At 43.1% G+C, this 19,203-nt stretch overlaps 1 protein-coding gene across 2 annotated transcripts in view; it reads left to right on the forward strand.

Annotated features, from left to right (window-relative positions):
• Positions 1–19,203, forward strand: part of LOC146809544 (galactoside alpha-(1,2)-fucosyltransferase 2-like) — a 163,802-nt gene that overhangs the window by 68,473 nt on the left and 76,126 nt on the right. The window contains exon 2 of one of the 2 annotated variants that reach the window (XM_085614352.1): positions 3,318–3,419. The exons of the other annotated variant lie outside the window; for it this stretch is intronic. The gene's annotated coding sequence lies outside the window, so the exon portion shown is untranslated. The remainder of the gene's footprint in view (positions 1–3,317; positions 3,420–19,203) is intronic. 2 annotated transcript variants of the gene reach the window in all.

The following is a 19,203-nucleotide window of genomic DNA, read 5'->3' on the forward strand; positions in this document are numbered from 1 at the left end:
ACGAGTGTTAGCCGCGCTGGGCTTTATATCTGTCAGCCTGAAACTTTGACTTTGTCCCGGTCTAGCATGACCCGAGGTCCTAATAGGCGCTATAGGTTTCCATGTGCTAAATAGTGCTAAATGTTTGAAAAATCATATTTCCGGTTCCCTACGTTGGATTCTTTTCATTTTGGTGTAATTTTAAAGGTGAAAAATGTCTTATTTTTATAAATTAGGGTTGGATTTTTATTGTGTGTTGTGTCTGAATTATTTACTGAATTGGTGTTTTTCAATGCTTTACCTGTCTCTGAAGTTAAGCCTGCCTGATCCAAGCCAAGGTCCCAGACTAGTGTTAGCGGCATTATTGCAAGTGGTAGATGCATATTACCACCACTAATAATCCACTTTTCAACACATACAAAATAATGATGGATGAAATGCTTGACCTTATTTCAGCCACCGATAATTACTCAGGCCACATTCCAATCCATCTTTGGCTGGGTCTGAATTGGGGTGGCACAGTGAGCTAAAAAACGATGGAGGATTCAACCCAGATCTGTGACAGGGAGTGAGTGTCTGAAAAGTGTCAGTGCTCCGTCCATCATCTCCTTGTGTTTGCTTTGTTTTCCCTAAGTTGGCAGGGTATGCCCAGAAATGGGGCCCTTGCTCACTTTGCCACTGGATTCAAGCTAGCCTGGCTGATGAGGGGTGTTATCCCGAAACCGGTCCCAGGATGTTTGTTTCCATTCCAGGGAAGACCTGGCTTAGCAGTTTGAGCTGGACTATTCCCTTAAGGAATTAGGTCAAGACTGATTTGCAAATGGCTGGGTCTGAACTGGGGTGGCGCAGTAAGCTAAAAAATGATGATGGATTCAACCCAGACCTGTGACTGAGGGTGAGTGTCTAAAAAGTTTCAGCGCTCTGTCCATCATCTCCTTGTGTTTGCTTTACTCATAAAGCAGGCCAATCATTGTGTATTATTTTCACCAATGTTTAATTGAATCCTTTAACATGGAGCTGTCATTTTGTTCCTAATCAGAGTGCCTAACAACTGTAAAATCATATGAAGCTGTTTTAAAACGTCTCGATTCAACTATTGGCTGTATTATACCTGAAAGACTGCCACACTCTTCAAAAAGGATTTCCAAATAGTCAGGTGTCTAACCACACCTTGTACTACTTCTACTATGTATGAAATTATGTGACAAACATATGGATTGGTTTAGTAGTAAAATAGAGAAAATGACAACCACGCACACATTGTTCAATTCTGAAGAGTATCCGAATTTGGATAGGCTGGATCCACCTCTTGTGTTTTCTTTCTGTATATAACTCAAGAAACTCAAGTCCCTAAAAGCTGGTTACCTACAGACCTATTTTCCATAAACACCTTATAGCTTTTGCACCTTTTCAATCTAACATAGATGCTTCTCTCATTGCTGATATTTGTCCATCCACTTGGAAGCAGGATATGGAGAAACTAATCTTGAAAAGCCTGATGTGGGTCAATTCTTCCAACTGCTGTCTGATGTCACTTTTTGTTTTGCTGCCAAAATTACTGAGCCCTTTGCTAATCAATATCTATCCCTCTTCAGTGAACAAAATATGTTTCTGGATGTGTTGGGACAGGCTTATATCCTCTTTAAGACATAGAATCTATTTTCATCTAAGCTTTGGATGACTGATGCATTTGCTGTGACTGTTGTGACACAGCAACATTTGTTTTGTTTGACCTTTCTGTCACATTTAAAACCCAACTTTCTTGCTAGTTAAAGTTAAATGAGGGAATGGTGGGAGTCAAGTCAATTACTTGGCAGTACTCTACCAGACTACTGTCTCACGTTTCAGTCTAGTTCCAGCCATAACGCTGTGGTGTCCTTAAAGGCTTTGAATTAGGCCCAAAGCTTTTTAACGTAAATGTAGTCCTCTATCCAAAATATTAAGCTTTTTTTTAATCTTATTATATTGTTCACAAGCTGACATGTTACTCATGGCCAGAATGGCTTAAGATTCTTCCATTACTCAAGTCTTCTTCCATGGTTGCCCGGCCACGGATGCTAAATTGCTGCAATCCAATGGTCTAAATCTCAACTCAAATAAAATAGAGGATCTTTTGGTTGTGAGACCTAGCACCCACAGTTTTAGTTATGATGGCCTTCCAATATGAGAGAGGACCCTGGTGGGAACTAGGTTCCATTTTAGATAAGAATTATAAGACACTGGGTTGTTAGTTTAGAGAGGTGAAAGCCCCACTCGGGCAACAACCACGCTCCATGTCAGAGTGAACAACAGAAAACCACTAAATTAACCTGTGATTACCCCTCCAGTAGCTTACCACACATCAGTCATGCTTAAATTAGAGGCAATGAGTAAAGCATTTATGGTGCACAGAAACACTTATAAAATGAAAGCACCACACAAGAAAAATACCAAACCAATGTAGGGAAATAGAGTACATTTAATAAATAAAATGTTGTGTCTCTGTAGCTCACAGAGGTGGTCAGCTAACTGACCCTTGGAGTCCCTCTGGATAGCCTGAGATCAAGGCAAGCAGGTTCAATCTTTCTTCTCCAGACATCAAGGCAGTCCTTCCAGCAGTAGAAAGGCAGAATCTTCCACAGGTTCAAGAGAGTTCCAATGAGTGAGTCGAAATGCCCTATTTAGATCCCTGGTGGCAGCGTTTATGTGGTGGAATCCCCTGATGTTCCCCAAAACTGGTTCTAGTCATTTCTTTCCCTTCCCCTGGCTCCAATATGTCTAAAGCAGGGTTCTCTAAAGTCGCCCTGGAGAGCCGGATCCATGCCAGATTTCTAAGATAACTTAAGTTTATCTAAATGGGCATATGCTAAAAATCCGGCCCCCAGTACCGACATTGGAGAAATCTGGTCTATGGTGACAGAAGGCAGGGCAGGCCTGGTGTCCGGTTCCTTGGCGTGTGCTGCAGTTAGGGTCCTGAAATATAATCAGGGCAGGTACAGCCTCTCTCAAGCCATCCTGTCAGGGAAACCCTCTCCCCTCACACCTAGCTTTCATATGCTTCTCTATATGCAACCTCAACAGCACAGCCAATCACATTCATATGACCCAGGACACTAGCAGTGCTTTAGGCTTGTGCAAGAAAATGGCAACTTTCTAGTGTATTGTGAACTTTCTAAAAGTGGTATTTTCAAAATAGGAAATAGCCGATACAACGCGGCTGTAGCCACGCAGTTTCTTTACCACACATGCATAACAACGCATGTACTGTTGCTAGAAATAGTCATTACCTGGCATTTTTTTACAACGCTGTTTACGTAGTAATGGCTATGCGAGTAACTGATGTGCTATCATTGGTAAAGGTGCTGGCGCGGTGGCGTCATCGGGGTAAATGAAGAGCCTTCTGCTTCCTCTTGCTGATCTGTGCCATGGTTCGCATAAGAAGAGGAGCCTTGTCTACCGAGGTAAGGGGGTTTGGGCATCGATTCAGGGCTTTAGATGGGGGGGGGGTTATCTAATAAGTACTTGGGGGGCTCTTTTAGGGCTCAGGGCAGGGGTCGGGTATTTCTGAAAAGGGCTCAGGGAGGGAAGGCGTTCAGGGGTCTAGTGTTAGGCCTGAGGGCAGGGGTCAGGTAATTACTAAAAAGGACTCGGGGAGGGCGGATTGTGCTGGGGTTTAGTCTTAGGGCAGGGATTGGGTATTTTTTTTAAAGGGGTGCGGGGGCATGCTGGGATATACCTTTAGGGCTCAGGAAAGGGTTAGGGTATTTTAACAAGGGCTGCGGGCTGGGGGCGGAGTGGGACAATGGGGACCAGTATACGAGTGGGGGCAGAGAAAAACATTATCATGTGAATGTCTTTACCATACATGCCTTTAGAAATAAAATTGTTGTAAACGCATGTGTGCTAAAGTTATATTCATTAAAAAAAAGCGTGGTAAAGGTTACGCGTGGTACAGGTATTCACGTTGTAACGCATGCGTGGTAAAGGGGAGAGGAGTTGGCCTAATGGCTAGGGTGCTCGACCTCGGAACTGGGTTTGAGTCTCGGTAATGATGCTCAACATCCTGTGATTCTGGGCAAATCACTTAATCTCCCCGTGCCTAACAAAGAATGAATGTGTGTCTTAATGTAACGTAACTGGTGCTTTGTAAAGCGCTCTGATACCTGATTGGATTTGGGTCAAGTTCGCGCTATATAAAACTCTGCAAAAAAAAAAAAAGGCATGCGTTGCAAAGGAATGCATTGCACCGTCATATAACCTTTAAAAATCATGGTTTAAAATCTGAATTCATCATTAAAGAGGATTTTAAATTACAATTAATTTCAGTGTAACCTGTGACTTCCTATCTGCTCCCAATCTGAAGTTAGCACCTATTGTACATAATAAGGCAACCCAGTGATAGTCTCTGAGAGAAATAGGCCGTACAACAGTGAAAAACAACTTTAAGAGTTTCTCACTTTCAAGACATGTAAAATGTAAACATACATGTCATAATTTAAAATACCATTCACCCTGCCCATGAGACTTTAGGGCCTACCTTAGGACTGACTTATAAGTATTAACAAGCATTGGTAAATGCACTAGGTATCACCTCTATGAATAATAATAAACAGTTTTTTGTTGTAAGTTGTAGCTTGCTAAGTAGTTGTACAATATAAGTTAGAGAGAGTCTGTTAAAGTGTTACGACTTGTTTATGTACAAAAAGGCATTACATTGTGCTGTTACTAGTGGTATAGTGCGGGTAAGTAATAGAAAATGTTTGAATAATGAATGAATGAAAAAGGGAAATGATAGAATTAATTGATGTTAAAGCAATATTATGTGTTTAAAGAAGTTCTGACAACTTTTAGGCCTGGTGCCACTGTACCTGCTGCACCATTCAAATCATGCCCCTAGTGCATGCAAGATAACTGCCTTTTTAGTAGCAAAATAAAGCAATATTTGGTGTTTAGAGGAGTTATGACAGCATTTGGCCTCGGTGACACTGCACCTGCTGCACCATTTAAACCACAACACCAGTGCCTGTAAGGTAACTGCACTTGTGACTCTCTGTTTAGTAGTAAATATTGCAATATTTGGTATTTAGAGGGGTTCCTAGAGCTTTGGGCCCCGGTGTCACTGTACCTGCTGCACCATTGAAATCATGAGCCTAGTGCCTGCAAAGTAAATGCACTTGTGACTTCTAATTTAGTAGTTAAACATAGCAATATCTGGTGTTTAGAGGAGTTCTGACAAGTTTTGGCCGGGTACCACTGCACCTGCAGCACCATTGAAATGAAGGCCCTAGTGCTTGCTAGATAACTGCGCTTGTGACTGCCTGTTTAGTAGTAAACTTTAGCAATATTCTGCGTTTAGTGGGGTCCCTAGACCTTTTGTCCGTGGTTCCACTGCACCTACTGCACCATTCATATCAAGTCCAGTTAAACAGAAAGATACCTGCAGTTGGGCCTGTCTGTACTGGAGTTAAATAAAGCAATAGTAGGTGTTTAGAGGAGTTCAAAAAGCATTTGGACCTGGTTTTTTCTGTGAATTTCTAAGGATTTTTAAATGCTAATTTCTAACTATAACGTGCCTGAAACCTATGGTTTTTTCAGTTAATTTCAAAGGTTTTTTAAATGTCAATTTCTAACTATAACATAGCAGTCTTATTTTCAGAGAGGTGGAGAAAGGTGAGCGTGGCCTCCAAACACTTTTTAGCAATCCCACTGTGTGGGATTTACTGGAGGTACTGGAGGGGTAGTTAGCCCACAACGTCAACCTTGGGGGCCAACTACCCCTTTTATTACTTTCAGTAAGTCCCATACAGCAAGATTGCTAACTTGTTATATCAGGCCCCGCCCCCTCCCTTTACCTCTCTGCACATGTGCCCCCTGGTGCGTTGTAACTTAGGGGTTAAGTACCCTTGAATCCTGAGGGTCTCTGGGGGCCAACTAGCCCACCAGGTACCTCCATTAAGCATGTTCCGAGGCCACGCCCCTTTTTACACCACGCTACAAACGTGGCTTCTAGCGCACTGCTGCAGTGCGTCAGAAGCTGCGTTTGCAGCGTGGTGTAAAAGGTGTGGTGTATATCTATCTATCTATCTATCTATCTATCTATCTATCTATCTATCTAGATAGATAGATAGATAGATAGATAGATAGATAGATAGATAGATAGATAGATAGATAGATAGATAGATAGATAGATAGATAGATAGATAGATAGATAGATAGATAGATAGATAGATAGAAAGATAGATAGATAGATAGATAGATAGATAGATAGATAGATAGATAGATAGATAGATAGATAGATAGATAGATAGATAGATAGATAGATAGATAGATAGATAGATAGATAGATAGATAGATAGATAGATAGATAGATAGATAGATAGATAGATAGATAGATAGATAGATAGATAGATAGATAGATATATTTCACAAGTTCCTTCCAAAGAAAGGAGATTGGGTCGCACTCATGAAGGATTTAAAATAATCCTTTTTAATTCATTATTTCTTTTCACAGGGTGAAAGCCAAATTGACGCGTTTCGGTCTACACAGAGGGTCCGATTCCGATTTCGCTCGGAAGGGCTCCGAATGCGATCTGGCCGGGAAAAGTACGAGCCATACGCATGTTTACCGACCGACTCGTACAGCTTTACGAGTGTGTGGTAAATATTTCGTTACCGGTACTATTTTTTATGCGGTAAAGTCTATTAAGAATAACTCAGTAAAATGAGAGGCAGAATCCGTGGTATTAGAGGTTTAAAAAGGCTTTATTCCTATACAAAGGAATACAATTTGAATTGTTGGCGTTCTATTCCATCACCACGAAAGTTCAGGAAGGAAGGGCATATATTATTGACAGGTAATCATTTTTATAGAAAAGGCATTACAGTGAAACAGATGCAATAGGCGTATCAACTGATAAGGCAAAATAAAATATGCATGCGTAACTAGAATAGGCGTAACTAGAAAACGTCATTATACATGATGTTACAAGTGGGTGGATCCATAAGAGAATCCGGCAATGTCAGCAGAAATATTTGGCAGAGATGCGTGCGCAGCCGCATGACGTGTGATTGACGTGCAACTAGAGGGAGAAAGGGACTTGACATTTAGCTCTACATGTGGAGACAGAAGTCTGGGGTTATGTCAACCTAATCCCAAATCATATCTAATATCCTATGTTTAAAGAACTGTGTTATCCAAAAAGAGAGGTCTCTTAGGATAGAATCTTATTCTATACTGACTATACTGACTGTTAGTGCGTGTACAAGCGTCTAAGTGTCTACACTAGATGCGAGGGGGTAGGAATATTCCATGGTAACAGGGCTATGAATTACTTGCATGAGGACAGCGAGGCCTGGCCCTTTGCACGGTAGCTGGAGGAATGTTTACCTAAACTACTAGACAGGAATGCATCGGATGAGGGGCGGAGGAGATAATCTTGAAGGTGAAATACAGTTTTTTGGCAGGCGACGGGCTGGATCAGACACCGTTAGCCGCGCAAGGAATAAGACAAAGTTCATGGTCACAGATGCAGGCTCAGACTGGAGCTTTCAGAGGCAGAAGGCAGGAAAAGGCTTGATGACAGAATTCGGGCCTACTCGCCTGAATCTGTAAAATGTGGAAAGTGAACCACATAAAGTCGGTGGCCTTTCATACTTAGAAAAGGAATATCTGACCCATTCATAGTGGATCTGAAAGAGGACATGTTGACGGTGGACGCACATATATTTGCGTCTTCAAAACTGGAGCAGGAGGGAACATACATGTACGTATAGCATGTACATGGAGCCGTTGGGGTCTACGATAGGGGACATAACTGATCACAAAATTCATATTTCCTCATTCCCTCCTTGTCCCCTTCGGACCCTTAGGAGATATCGATCTTCATCAATCCATCGATCTGTTCATATAGCATCATTTGCTCTTCTTTCTTCTTCCGGGATCTCGAACGAAAACTTGGATGTGGGATACACGAGGTGGCACACAGACCACAAATCGCTGGCCCACATTGTAGACATAAGCAGCAACTGAATAGTATGAGAAAGCCAATACCTAGGAAGGAGAGCATTCTCCATCCCCAGGCTGACAACACGCCCCAGAACCAACCGGACCAAGTCCAGGTGCCTGGACTCTGGTGTATCTGGCTTACAATCTTATGAAGGCGGGTTATGGCTTTATATACTGACGGCGAATTTTCTGGTATGAAAATGCAACAACTTGATCCGATGACCCTACAAGCTCCGCCCCTATCGGCCAGGATGACGTCAAGGACAAGACGATTTTGAAGCACAACAATCCGCATAGCAGACTGCTCTTCTGTTAAATTGCCTAAGGCGGAAATAGTTTCGTTCACTACTGCTTCAAGGGTTCTGGTTAATCTACGTATCAGCTTACTATTAGTGACTGTACCTATGTAGGGAAAGAAACCTTTATTGAAATCTGTGTATTTTTCCCATGCTGTTTCAGTGTAATCGACAATTGGGAGATCTCTCTGCTGTCTATTGTGTACTAAATGGGTATTTCTATGATAATCAGGAGGAGCTAGGAAAACAGGTGGTAGGAGGAATGCTATGTAACAGGTACCATCCCAATCTAAAGGTAGGCGTATATATGCGGTCTGGCCACATATAAAGTAGGAATGACGAGAAGCTCTAAATGTAGACTTGCCTTGATCACTGAATTTTATTACAGTGGTGCATTTACTATGGCCCATGTGTATGGAGCCATTCTTTCTTATACATAGTTCCCCTTTTACTGGGAATACGGACATGGCGGGCAAGATTGGTGTAGCTTCAGATTCAACGTTCAGGATCATGAGGTTAAGCGTAAAATTACCTAATCCATATACTTCATTTTCTAGATCAGTTCCTGTTCTTTTGGGAAGTCCCTCCTTGTTAGGGTAGCAGACTTTAAGCAAAAGTAAGTTCAGGTTTCCCCATACCCAGTTGTCTTGATAAACTGCGGAATTCGAATCTAGGGAATTAATCAAACTAAACCATGCTCCACAGGAGCCATTGTGTGTGAACGGATAGGGAAAGAGGGGCAAAACTCCCTTATAGTTCTGATAGGGAGGGAGTCGGCCACATATCCAACAATTTGTGGCATTGCTGGTTTGATGAGAATGATGTAGCATACTAATGAATGTGTTATTGCGCAGCGCAAATCTATAAGACAATTCATGTGGAGGTAATTCACTAAAAGAATGTTCTGCAGTTATATTATAAGCACGCTTAGGAATAGGGTAATACATGTGCAATAGGATGCTGACAATGATGATCAGAAGACTTAGAAAAAACAAAATTAATAATGTTACTGTACAATGACTACGAAATGATTTACAATACGCATGCTTTTTGAGCAGCATCTGATTATTTCTTTCTCTATTTCGGTCCAGAGGATACATGTCAGAGACAAATTCAACCGATTCACCTTGGAGAGGACTTAAACAATCAAATTGTCTGACTTACTGGACCTCAATTTTAGTTTATACAGTTCTGGTTTCGTTAATTCAACCAAAGGGAGCTTTGAGTCTGTTTGTGAGGGAATACAGGGTTGAGTCTCTACGCTGGATGGTAGTCCATAAAATTTCTTGATATGACTCGAGTGCAACCACCCTTTCCTTCCCTCGATTTTCACAGCTGTCCTTGTGGTAAGTAGAACCAACTTCGGTGACTTCCACCTCGGATCCAGTTGGGTCTTTCGATCGAAATTCCTGACCAAAACCAGGTCACCAGGAACCACGTCATGGGGCTTCACCTCAGTATTGTCGGGAAAAGCGGCGGATACCTGTGAACGACAAGATTGTAGTGCAGACATCAAGGAAGCCAGGTAATCTGTCAGCATATTACAGTCAACGTCAGTTATTTTACGCGGTATAGGCGTCCCCCACATATTTGGTGGTCTACCGAAGATCACCTCATACGGGGATAGCCCTGTTCGAGAATGTGCTACCATTCTCATGTAAAAGAGCGTAACTGGTAAGGCTACTATCCAATCGACTCCTTTCTCTCTACATATTTTGGACAATCTAATTTTCAGAGTTTGATTATGGCGTTCCACGAGACCTGCCGCCTCGGGATGTCGGACACAGTGGAATTTCCATTGGTATCCTAATAGAAGGGAAACGTGTTTCATTAGTTCGGATGAGAACGGCTGGCCGTTATCTGAGTAGACAACACGTGGTAAACCGTACCGTGGGAAGAATTCTCGAACTAACTGTTTGGCAGTAGTCGGGGCAGTGTAATCTGAAACCGGGTATGCTTCTGTCCAACGGGAAAGAGCACAGACAACTACGAGAACATATTTGAATCCTCGACATCGTTCCATCTGGATATAATCCATCTGGAGGACTTCAAAAGCATGATCGGGAGTTTGAAATCCACCCTGTTCTACGGGGGTGCTTTTACCTGGATTAAACTGACAACATATCATACAGGTACGAACTTTTTGTTTCGCTGCGGCTCGCAAGTGTTTGTTGAACCAAATGTGTTGAATGCTGTCTAGCATAGCTTTTTCTCCTAGGTGCGCTGGACTATGTATTGTGTTAATGATGACTTGGACCATTGAGTCGGGAAGAAACCATATAGATTTTTCCTTCGTCATCCATCCTTGATCTGTTTGGATCCCTCCTAATTCAGTCCATTTCTTTATTTCTTCTGGTGTAGCATGTGTCTGTATGTCAATTACATCAAGGGCGGGATCCTTAACTGTCATGCAATATGTTGGTGTCAGGACTATTGTCTTTGTCATGTCAGTTGTGAGAGTCTGATTCTGAGCAGTCTGTTTAGCTGTTCTGTCAGCTAGGTCATTACCCTGAGAAATGATATCGGTAACCTTTGTGTGGGCTTTGCATTTCATAATCGATATTGCAGTAGGTAGATGAATCGCGTCTAATAGGGCTTGAATGAGGGGTCCGTGTTGGATGTGGGCACCGTGAGAAGTTAAATAACCTCTCTCTCACCACAGTACGCCGAAGTCATGGACGACTCCGAATGCATAACGTGAATCTGTGTATATGTTGACTTTTTTATTTGTGGCTTGAATACAGGCTTGTGTCAGAGCGATGAGCTCTGCTGCTTGAGCTGACAAAGTGTTAATACAATTTGTTTCAATGACTTCAGTGTCTGTTGTGACTGCGTAAGCGGCCACTAACTCTCCTGTACTTGTTCTCATACATGACCCATCTACATATAATGTCAAGTCTGGATCTGTCAAAGGGATATCTGTCAAGTCTTGTCTGGGTTTCGTCGTGATAGTAATGACTTCGACACAATCATGTGCCAATGGGTCTGTTCCGCCTACTGGTAACAGTGTGGCAGGATTTAACGTATTACAACGTCTGATTTCTATGTGTGGCTGAAACAATGTTAATTCATAACCGGTGAGTCTTGCTATAGTCAAGTGTTGTGTTTGTGTGCGGTTCAAGAGAACCTCTACTGCGTGTGGTACTTGTACTGTCAATTGATGTCCTAACACTATGGCATCGCTTTGTCTGATTGCTAAAGCTGTTGCTGCCACTGATTTCAGGCACGCTGGAAGTGCCTGAGCTACTGGATCTAATGTACTAGAGAAATAAGCACATGGTTTGTGTAATCCTGCTTGTTCCTGAGTGAGTACTGACAAAGCAGTACCTTCGCGTTCTGTAACAAAGAGTGTAAACTGTTTACTGTAACATGGTGTTGCTAGGACAGGTGCTTGACATAAAGCTTTCTTTAAGCTTTCAAAGGCATGTGTATGTTCTGGAGTCCAAGGGAGGACAGTCGATGTGGCTGCCTCCTGTGTTGTCAACTGGATGAGTGGTTTTGCTAGAAATGCATATTGAGGGATCCACTGCCTACAGTATGAAGTGAGGCCTATAAAAGCCCGCACCTCCTTTTGTGTCTTGGGTGGTGGCATGTTAGCAATTAACTGGATGCGATCGGGTGTAAGCTGCCTTCCCTCCTTGGACAGCGAGTGCCCAAGGTAAACAACTCGCTGGACACAGAATTGCAGCTTGGAAGGGGACACCTTGTGCCCCTTGTCGGCCAGAAATTTTAAAACCGTCAGTGACGCTTTTTCACATTCAGGTTCGCTTCGGGCGGTGATCAGCAGATCATCGACATATTGAAGCAAGGCAGTGTTAACTGGCATGTGGATACTGTCAAGTTCTCGTTTCAATGCTTGGCTATAGATGCTGGGGCTTTCTGTAAATCCTTGAGGTGCGCGTGTGAATTTAAAACTTCGTCCATTTAAACTAAAACCGAATAAATATTGACTTTCTGGATCAATTGGGACACTAAAGAAAGCATTCTTGAGATCAATTACAGTGAAAAATGTTGCTTCTGAGTCAATGGCTGTCAATAATGAAGAGATGTCTGGGACCACGGGGTATTGTGGTACAATGCATTTATTTAATTCGCGCAGATCAATAACTAATCGGTATACTGGCGGAGCTCTTGGATCCGTTCTTTTAAGAATCGGAATTATCGGGGAATTACATACATTGGAGTCAGTTTCGACAACCACTCCTTGTGCAATGAGCTCGTCAATGATTTGCAGTAAAGCCACTACAGCATCTGGTGGTAACTTGTATTGTCGCATTCGTGGTAGTACCACTCCTGTCTTTAGTGTGACTCGATATGGTGTAATGTTCATGCAACCAACATCAGTGGGGCCTTGTGCCCATAAATGTGTAGGTAAATTCTGCAGTCGGTGATCCATGTCTCTGGATAAGTAGTGACCTTTAAAGTCACGTAAAAATAGTCGTACTCCTTCCGGAGAACAACATATTATGGCTCCTAGAGCTTTCAATGTTTTGATACCTAACAAGTTTTCTGGACATGATTTAGTAAGCAATAAATCTGTAGTACGTGTTAATGGACCGACTGTAAGTGGAAGAGGTTGTGTTACGTCATTAATTATAGGTTTTCCTGAGAATCCAAGGGAAATATTTTGTGAGCCTGAGAGGGGTGCCCCTGGAACTTCACTGCGTCTAATAGTTGTTCTGCTTGCCCCTGTATCAAGTAAAAACTTTCTGTCTTCCCCTAATAGTTCACTATGTACATAAGGTCCCTCTTGGTCTACAGGAACCTCTATAAGGGGTAAGCCAACTTCCCTCTCTAGGCTATCTCATGAGTATCGCTGATAATCGGGATAATCTGTTTGTGCATACTGATACATTTGTTGTGTTGTTGCTTGAGTTGCAGCGACAGGCTGCGCTTGTGGTGGTGCTACGATCTGTTGTGGAGCTGCCTGTTGCGGAGCTAATTGTTGCGGAGCTAACCTAGGTTGTGCATTCTGAGGGATTTGTTGTTGATTCTGATCCTGTCTAGGTGGACGTGGTCTCTCATGCGTTCTACCTGTGGCAATATTATGTTTCAAGACTGGACAATCGTGTATATAATGACCTGGTTGTTTACAATAGTTGCATGTCCCTTTCGCAGGACTGGTGGAATCACCCTTTTGGTGACTATCGGCTGGAACCGACTGTGCAACAAGCATTTTCATTTTTGTATCTTTCATACGTCTTTGTTCGTGTTCTTGTTCTTCTCTAATTCTATTGTGGTGATATTGTAACATCTGTAGCATCTGTGATGGGGTATTACCTTGCCAGGTACTTTCGAATTTCAATACTCTATTCTTGACTTGTAGCAGAGAATTTTCAACTAATTTTGTCACAAACAGATGTGGATATGACTCACTACTGGCTTTTATGCCACTATTTATACTAAAACATTTTTCAAATCGGGAATAGAAATCACTAGTGTCTTCATCTGGTTTTTGTTTACAGGCTGAGATTGCACCCCAGTCTTCCTTTTTAGTAGTTAATAAACGTGGCAGTACCTGTATTAGTAATCCTGCTAGTGCTGTAGTCTTTTCCCCAAGCCCTGCTCCTGCAGCTCGGGCCTTTTCTTCGTTTTCTAATGCTGTCCAATCTATCTTTTGGTCTCCCACCTCCCATTCCTTTTCTTTGAGTTTCTCATAAACACCGGCAGGTAATAGGACTTTCAATATTTTCATAATGTCGGGGTAGGTATACTCTCCCATGAGTAACATGTCTTTTATCTCACGGTGGAAACCTGCTGGGTCCTTGTCATGACTAGGTACTACTTTCTTCATTTCTAATAATTCTAGTTTAGTTATAGGCGTGTACACAAACACGCGTGTAAAATTATCACCGGCACCTCTGATTGGGTGCACTTCGCGTAACGGATTCTGTCTATCTATGTGATACATCTTTCTTCCCATAATGGGAACTGGAACGTGTTCTGGGCATACAAAATTTAAATATTGATTTCGGGATTCTAGAATTTCCTTAATCAAATCAGTACCTGATCCTCTCCATATATTCGTGAGTAGTTCTGTTAATATGTCAGGTAAGGGTCCTGGATCGGAGTGTTGGTTTTTATATAAATTAAGGAGGTGTTGAATCATGTATATACTAGCTAAACGCTGTTCATATGGGTCTAGATTCAGAAACGTGTGTGTAAGTACATCGTCATTGTATTCGCCGGGACTGTCAGCCCATTGTACTGCTGACCTGGCTAATTCTTGTTCGTCCATGGAATCAAGCACGTGGTACCCCCTTCGATCTCGGAGTAATTTATCAGCGGCTTGGAATAAGTGTTCAGGGGATTTTGTATTTAGCATAGGGTTTGGGAGATGTCTATTACATTCTGGACGTATTGGACGTATTGGGTCGTTAAAACCTCTGGTATTATTATGGGATCTTCCTCTACCTACATAAGCTATTGTATCTAATTGGTCTGATTCTTGCTCCCCCTCCTCTCTGTTTAGGTCAGTGGCGTCTATCTCTAATCTTTCTTCGTGCATTCGTTCTATTTCTTTACGGATCTTTCGGTACATAGCTACTATACATAACTGTTTATCATGTCTTCCGTCTGATATATTCTGGCCCCAAGTGACAAGTTTTTGCATTTCTTCCGGATTTACCCCAGGCCGGTCTTGATTTCTGATTACACAGTTTATAAGGAAACGTAACAGTTGTCCCTGTACCTCCGCTTTCTGGTACTCCATGGCTCTGCTAATACTTTCAGGACCTCGTCCTGACTGGACAAAGTGATATATATTTTCTAAATGTGTAGCCATTCCTGGTAACTTCGTTAAATATATTGCAGCTCGTCGAATACGTAATGATGACAGCAGCATTTCGTCCCGTTTACCGGGCACAGGATCATATCTACAATCTACTAGAAGTTCCTTGAGCATGTCGGGGGTTGCTAATTTGGGCGTACGTTGGTGTGCTAATTCTCTAAGGGAAAATTTATTTCCTCTGGGTGGCGTAGAAAAAATGTCTGTTGTACCTCCTGTAGCACCATCTGGGGTGCTGGACGTGAAAGGATTTGTTGAAGGTGAGACAGCAACCGTCGTTGCGGGAAAAGCGGTAGAAACAGATGTGCTTGTCGGAATGTGTGTCGAAGCTTGTTGTTGTGGAGGTACAGACGGAGAATCTTGGCGATGAGCATCATCGGCAAGCGGTCTATGTGGTGCGGTATTTGCATACTCGGGAGCTGCGTCATCTAAATAAGAGGAAAGGAAAACATCTTCTGCGGTTCTAGGATGCCCCTTGGGATGTGCTTTTATCGGAAATAATGGAGGTGGCAAGTCTTTTGGTATTTCCGGAGTAGCCTTAGGTAACCCTTCAGCCAGAAGTGGATACATACCATTCATAAGGGCGTTTCTTTGTCTGTCTACTTGTTCTGATTTTACTCGGGTACCTTCCTCAAGTAATAGATTTTCTCGGGTTTTATTTGAATTCTCTCTACCTTTCTCTTCCTGTCTGAGTGCTTTTTCCGTGCGTCTATATGATTCTTTACGCCATAATTCAATGGCATCTTTCTGTGACCGTCTGGCTTTCTTTTTCCATAATTCTTCTTCTACTCTCATGATGCAATCTGCATCCCAGGTCCCCGCTGCGGGCCATCTCTGACTCTCTGGTAATTCTTTGGTGTAGTCTACCCATAAATCAAGAAATAATACGGCATCTAGGCCATGCTTATGATACATAAAATACCCTGGAGTGTCCCTCGGTGGGATGGGAACAGCTTCTTCGAGTACACCTTTTCTAGTTTTGATCTGTCTTAGTTTCGAAAAGAGCGGCATTTTTAAACCTTATTACTAGAACACACTTTATACAAGAAAACACAATAATGAACAGTCATTCACACCACAGTATATAGAACGTATTTTAAAAACATTTAACACTTAACAGTTTTACGAACAATGATAACTAATAGAAAACTAGTTACTGACATTATACTGACACTAGATAATACTTATTTATATTTATTTATATGCAAAACATACTATATATACTGCTAAACAGTACAGATACACTGCTAAAACAGTGCAGACCGGATTTTTGTACCCACACCCGTCTTGACCGGCACAGACTATGTGCACGTTAAATGCCTCCCCGGTAATGGTACTCACCGGGTAGCTCGGAACGGAAGGCCTCGGAACGGAACTGAAACTGGACTGGACCGGACTGGACTCGGAACTTCGGAACCTGGCGGGTCTCTGTATACCTCGGATCTTGCTCTCTCAGCTAGGCTCTGGTCGGGATACTTCGCACTTCTCACCGCCTCGTCTGGGTGTTGATCGCAGCCTCAGTCGTCCCCGCTTGGCCGGAGGGAGATACAGGAAATCCTGAAGATACGCGTTTTTGTCCGTTCAGCTGTGGCAGGAGACCGGGCCTGCAACGCACCGCCGGCGCGTGAGATGAGAAAGTGTCCCTGTTCGGGCGCCAATTTATGTGGTAAATATTTCGTTACCGGTACTATTTTTTATGCGGTAAAGTCTATTAAGAATAACTCAGTAAAATGAGAGGCAGAATCCGTGGTATTAGAGGTTTAAAAAGGCTTTATTCCTATACAAAGGAATACAATTCGAATTGTTGGCGTTCTATTCCATCACCACGAAAGTTCAGGAAGGAAGGGCATATATTATTGACAGGTAATCATTTTTATAGAAAAGGCATTACAGTGAAACAGATGCAATAGGCGTATCAACTGATAAGGCAAAATAAAATATGCATGCGTAACTAGAATAGGCGTAACTAGAAAACGTCATTATACATGATGTTACAAGTGGGTGGATCCATAAGAGAATCCGGCAATGTCAGCAGAAATATTTGGCAGAGATGCGTGCGCAGCCGCATGACGTGTGATTGACGTGCAACTAGAGGGAGAAAGGGACTTGACATTTAGCTCTACATGTGGAGACAGAAGTCTGGGGTTATGTCAACCTAATCCCAAATCATATCTAATATCCCATGTTTAAAGAACTGTGTTATCCAAAAAGAGAGGTCTCTTAGGATAGAATCTTATTCTATACTGACTATACTGACTGTTAGTGCGTGTACAAGCGTCTAAGTGTCTACACTAGATGCGAGGGGGTAGGAATATTCCATGGTAACAGGGCTATGAATTACTTGCATGAGGACAGCGAGGCCTGGCCCTTTGCACGGTAGCTGGAGGAATGTTTACCTAAACTACTAGACAGGAATGCATCGGATGAGGGGCGGAGGAGATAATCTTGAAGGTGAAATACAGTTTTTTGGCAGGCGACGGGCTGGATCAGACACCGTTAGCCGCGCAAGGAATAAGACAAAGTTCATGGTCACAGATGCAGGCTCAGACTGGAGCTTTCAGAGGCAGAAGGCAGGAAAAGGCTTGATGACAGAATTCGGGCCTACTCGCCTGAATCTGTAAAATGTGGAAAGTGAACCACATAAAGTCGGTGGCCTTTCATACTTAGAAAAGGAATATCTGACCCATTCATAGTGGATCTGAAAGAGGACATGTTGACGGTGGACGCACATATATTTGCGTCTTCAAAACTGGAGCAGGAGGGAACATACATGTACGTATAGCATGTACATGGAGCCGTTGGGGTCTACGATAGGGGACATAACTGATCACAAAATTCATATTTCCTCAAGTGAGTAAGTACGATGCGAGAAACGCAAAATCGCCAACCGACTCGTTTCCCGGTCCGACCCGCTCTGTACGTCTCGTCCGTAAGCAAACAGTGGCATGCAATGGAGGCGATTTCCGACCGAGCCAGTACGATGCACAATTCGGACAACCGGATCGAGTCAGACCCTCTAACACGTAAACGCACCGGGAGGCAGACTTAGGGGGTCCGAGTCGAACCCCCTTCACCTGTAGCCTTACGAATTGGTCACAGGGGGAGACCCAAGGGTCCCCCTGACACATGCATGTACGGTGCGGATGGCACGAACGCGTACACACTACAGGGGGCGCCCTTGTTCGCAACATACCCATTCAGTCAATGGCAGCCCATGTATGCGTCGTACGACCGGCTCCCATTGACTTCAATGGGAGTCCGAATGAGCTGAGTCGGTCAGCATACGGCTGCATCGTACTCGTTCGGTCGGACTCCCGGGGCACGGCTCGGTTGAAAAACCCTCCGGATCCGACTCGAACGGAGGGCTTTCCCACCGAGATCGGAATCGGCCCCAGAGACTATGGTCACGATAATATATATTGAGGCCTGGCCCCAGGGGATGGGGTCAGCGGGCCGAATTGGCCTGGGGAGGGGGGCCTCAATCAAAAAAGAAATATATGTAAAGGCCTGGCCCTGGGGGATAGGTTCCTAGGGGCTTTACACAACTAAGTAATAAAAAGCAAGTGTTAAAAGCTGTCTGCCTTTTCCGTGAGAAGAGATCCTATTTTGACAGTGAATGGGGCTTAAACTGTGTGAACAGCTTCAGTAGAAGTATAGTAAATGTGTGAAGCCAGGGGAAGTTAATAAACAAAAAATTCCACACAAAAGGTAATGAACACAGTAATTCAGCTATGGAAACTGATAAGAGCTGTAGGAGAGTAGGATCTGCTACACATGTATACCCCCACTTTTTGCTGGTGTTTCACTGTTTTTCGACTTTAGTCTGGCTGGGACCCGGCTATTCAGGGCCCCAGCCTAGCTGCTTCGTCTCTAAATTGATTGCATGTACTTTAGGCACACCACAGATTGGATCCTGAGGTACCCTTGTGAGTCCCTAGTATATGGTACACTATGTACCCAGGGCATAGGTACTATGGTGCTTCCGTGGGTGCTAGCCCTAAAACCACTAGGATAGCTTTCAATAAAGGTTGTCTTTAACCTATAACCCATAAGGGGTTGTTTGGACTGGTACAGGGTGCCAACTATAACTAGTTGACAGCATATACCAGGCCAACTTCTCACAAGAGCCCCGTTTTAAGATATATTAAACACAAGAG

The sequence above is a fragment of the Triturus cristatus genome, chromosome 7 (genome assembly GCF_964204655.1).
Source record: "Triturus cristatus chromosome 7, aTriCri1.1, whole genome shotgun sequence".
Classification (NCBI taxonomy): Eukaryota; Metazoa; Chordata; class Amphibia; order Caudata; family Salamandridae; genus Triturus; species Triturus cristatus.